At 34.1% G+C, this 4,099-nt stretch overlaps 1 long non-coding RNA gene across 3 annotated transcripts; it reads right to left on the reverse strand.

Annotated features, from left to right (window-relative positions):
* Positions 1–297: 297 nt before the first annotated feature.
* Positions 298–2,705, reverse strand: LOC108678878. 3 transcript variants are annotated; one of them, XR_001931338.1, is made up of 3 exons: positions 2,648–2,705; positions 926–1,010; positions 298–398 (listed from the first exon to the last, which is right to left on the reverse strand). It is a non-coding gene; the product is annotated as an uncharacterized LOC108678878 (long non-coding RNA). The 3 variants fall into 3 exon arrangements; XR_007156938.1 differs by lacking the exon at positions 2,648–2,705 and adding an exon at positions 2,596–2,631; XR_007156939.1 differs by lacking the exon at positions 2,648–2,705 and adding an exon at positions 1,149–1,175.
* Positions 2,706–4,099: the final 1,394 nt, after the last annotated feature.

Consider the following 4,099-nt stretch of genomic DNA (forward strand, 5'->3'; position numbering starts at 1 on the left):
GCATGTCAAACTGTGACTGGAGGGGACAAGGGAGAAAAGCGCACCGCTTTTCGGACAACGTCTAACTCATTTCTTTCAGTGATGGCTTCTGAATTTCTAATAAGTTCAATATAAATTCTCAAATTCCACAAAATTGTTGAAACAACTGGTACCAAACTTAGTGCTATTATGCTTACAAAGACATGCATAGATAAAAATTGCAATAAAATATAAAAAGTAGGCATCTATAAGTAATCCATCACTACATTTTACAAGGATTTGTAATCAATACATAATATCTAAAATGAATCACCTTATTTCAGTGTCTTTGTCAGCCCCTACACTCTCCATGAGCAAGCCTCCAATAGCATCATGTAACTCTTGGCCATCAGAAAAATCTCCCAAATTCTCCAGTACACCTAAACAAAGGGAGAGAAGTTTAAGTTTTGACATATAAGATGCAAAAAGTTTTCCTTAAGAAAAAATTTAAGTCAATAGCACCAAAGCTAAATGATATTGAGTAATCAGTCTGAGCTTTAGTTATTGTACTGAATATTTGTCAATAGTATTTTGAGAAATTTTCACACATAATATCAATAACAAATGAGCTGCCATTATACTCAAGTTGTTGGCTGAAATAGAAACCATAAATTGTTTATATAGAAATGTATGAAAATTTTTAAGTTATACATAGAGATAACTGAAGCTTTTTTACACAATTGCAATATATCAAGTGTTGCATACTAGTATTTAAATTGTCTTAGATGAAATGTGGTCAGTAAATTGCAGTTTATAAACAGTATCTTCTCTCACTGACAGAAGATACATTTTCAACCAAAATTTCAAATTTCAATCTGTTGAGCAGACTCTAGAGCAGAAGGAATTAGATAAAAAAAGTTACTATTTCAATTGAATAATACTTTTATTACCATCAGGAAGAACTTACCTTCAACATACTGGAATATTTCTTCATCAAGCCCAGGGAACTTTTTCCTAAACACGGAACTTGTACCAGTCATACTTGTAGCTTACTGAAATCAAAATAAATTTTTATGTTTATTACAGACAAAGTTTTGCTTGATTAAATTTTTTGTTGAACACTAGAGAAAGATGTTTATAAAACACTAATCATACTGTAATCCAAATGCAGACACTGTATCAGATATTACCAAGATTGTAGGCAAAGTTGACAACTCTTCAAATTTGGATAAAACAATTGATGCAAATGTATTGTAAAATTAAAAATTTAATTGCCATTGCCAGGTAAATATACCTGGCAATGGCAATTAATTAAATTACCTGGCATTGCCAGGTAAATATACCTGGCAATGGCATTTTAGAGTATGAATCAGAACAAGCTATACATAGGCCATAGCATGATAGCACTGATAGCACAACATACAGATATGTTATTACATGTTGCGACTATTATTGACATTCACGGGCTTATCCAGTGACTACAGAAGCCTGAAATTTTAATAACATACTCAAAAAATTTCTTATTATTTATTACTAATTTTTTTACAGGCTAAATCATATAATATACAATTTAAAACTTTTTAAGCAAATTTTGTTATAGGCTAAATTATATTAGTTATTTTAGTAGGTAGGATTTAAAACTTTTTCAGTACAGCAATATGCTTCAATCAACACGCCTAACGCCTAAGCCCTAAGGAAGACACTGTAAATCTGCAATTATATAGGATTAAATACCGTAAATATAAATACCGAACTATCCCAAAAACTTATTGCATCAAATAATATGGTAAAATTTCTTTCCTGTGATGAATCATGAAACCACTAACACTAAGCATGCATATCCATTGTGAACATAGTGGCAAAGCAGAGAGTTTTTTAGACTCTCTCTTAAGTTCATTTTTGAGTCCTATAAGTAGACCAGTAAAGTATCATGGATACCAGTATTATCATACTTAAGAAATTGGTTTAAATCTTGAATAAATGAGGAAATTAAAAATAAACTGATTCTAAAGAATCTCTGGTTTGCCACTATGATTGTGAATTTGAAATAAAATACCGATCTTATCTAGAAGACTAGGAAGATTAGAGCACAGTGAGGCGGGTGAGCACCTAAAGCTGAAATTTCATTGACAAGTTAAATAGGCTAATGGAATGATGTAACTTGTATTTTGTAAGTAATTTTGTATTGTTAGATGATAGATCCTAATTACTAATTATATAGCTTAATCTGTAAAGGAAAAATAAAATACAAAATAAACTTCAATTTTTAGGTAGATATGAGGAAGCTGTCTGCTTTTAAGTGTTAACAGAATAAGAATTTTAGAAATTTAGAAGGGCAAGCACTCTACATTTTAAGAACTAGAAATGTTCATGCTAAATTACACACTCTTTCAGTATATTGAAATTGTCAGCTGTGAGGCAAACAACCCAAACGTTCCACTGCTGTTTTGAAACAATTTTTACATTATACACAAGGTTTGTTTCTAATAAAACTAATACTATAACTTATTAACTATGAGTCTATGACTCATCTGTTTATTAACGACTAGGCTAGAATGCTAGTAGCTAGCATTTCATAGTTAAGTTACAACTAGAAAAACAGCCCGACTGAAAAACCTATTGCCTGTCATGTGTTACTTATTGATTAGATGACCGTTGAGATTCTATTTCAACGATTCTCGTGCCGTACTATGGAAGATGGGCTGTGAGCTTGTCTGCTAGAGGAAGTGAACAGGCTGGACCTGGACTATTGCAACCGAATGTCCGGACTCCGGAACAGCAAACACTAATATGCAGATATTCGGATAGAGTTAAAAGTCGAAAGCACGGTGGCAACAGCCATGGTTGAACTAGTGGAGAAAGCGATGACAATGTAATTTGTTAGAAGCCGTTATTATGTAAAATAACCTGAGATATTAATAAACTTTAAATGTTTTACTAATGTATATTTTGTGATAAATATGAATAATCGTAAAAATGTCATATAATATTTTACATTTTCGAATTTCCACTTATGTTATATAGAATTTGTTTTGCAGGTGCATTTATTTAGCTCCGAGCGTATGATGATTTTGCTGTGAGCTTTGATCAGGTGGTGCCTAGTCTCAAGACTGATGAGGCAAGGCAAGTCAGTCGTGGCTGAATCAGTGAATGGCTTAGTCTTGCACCTGACACGTTGGCCACAGTGAAAAGTCTACGACCATTTTTATTCCAGGAAAATTGTTATTGTTTTATTCCAATTCGAATTATTGTTTTATTCCAATTGTTATTGGAAAAGACCCTCACTTGCCACCTCCAGTCTGCAGGGAAAAGAAACTTAATGAGGGTGGCTCACAACGAGACGAGACCGTCACACGCACGGTGCTGTAGAAATGACAGTAAAATGTATTACTGGAATAGAATTGGATGTGAAATAATGTAAAGAACGTAATAAGAGAGAACGTAATAAGAAAGAATAATGTAAAAACGAAAAAAGTGAGCTATAAGAACCTCGGAGCAAGGAAGGGAAAGAACAGACAGCCACAAGCTGCAGAAGATGAAGAGATGCCCAGGTATGAATGCGTATTTGATGGCAGTATGTCTGGTGACCTGATCTTCTGCGTGAGTACAAATGACTCAAATTTGAATACACGGACATGAAGGTGGAATGAAATTAGAGCAGATATTTGTTTTATGTGTGACAGAGGCGAGAAAGAAGCTGCGGAGCACTTGATGATGGAGTGTGATGTATAGGAGAGAGAACGACTGAAAATTGTGAGAGTGATACTGGGTGAGAGTGATGGTGTGATGTACGAGAGAACGGGAGATGAACTGATTGCAATGATAGTCGGTTTGTCAACATGGGTGACTGCTTCCATGACTGAGAGTGTAAAACGATATTTGTAGAGCGCATGGAGAATGAAGGGAAAGGGGAGGTTGGTGGGAATGGAGGCTGGAAGGGTATAAAGAATCAAGCAGAAATAAAAAAATAATAACAGTAACAATATCAATATAAAACAAGGAACTATTTACGGCTCCTAATATCAAATTCCAGTTTCAAACACTCAAGTTCATAGCATGATAGACCAAATATCTCTAATGTTGAACTTTATTTCCCTCAGCTTCCATTTCATCTCAACACGAACTTCCCCACCCCTCTAGC

Source organism: Hyalella azteca, unplaced genomic scaffold (genome assembly GCF_000764305.2).
Source record: "Hyalella azteca isolate HAZT.00-mixed unplaced genomic scaffold, Hazt_2.0.2 contig10630, whole genome shotgun sequence".
In the NCBI taxonomy this organism is placed as follows: Eukaryota; Metazoa; Arthropoda; class Malacostraca; order Amphipoda; family Hyalellidae; genus Hyalella; species Hyalella azteca.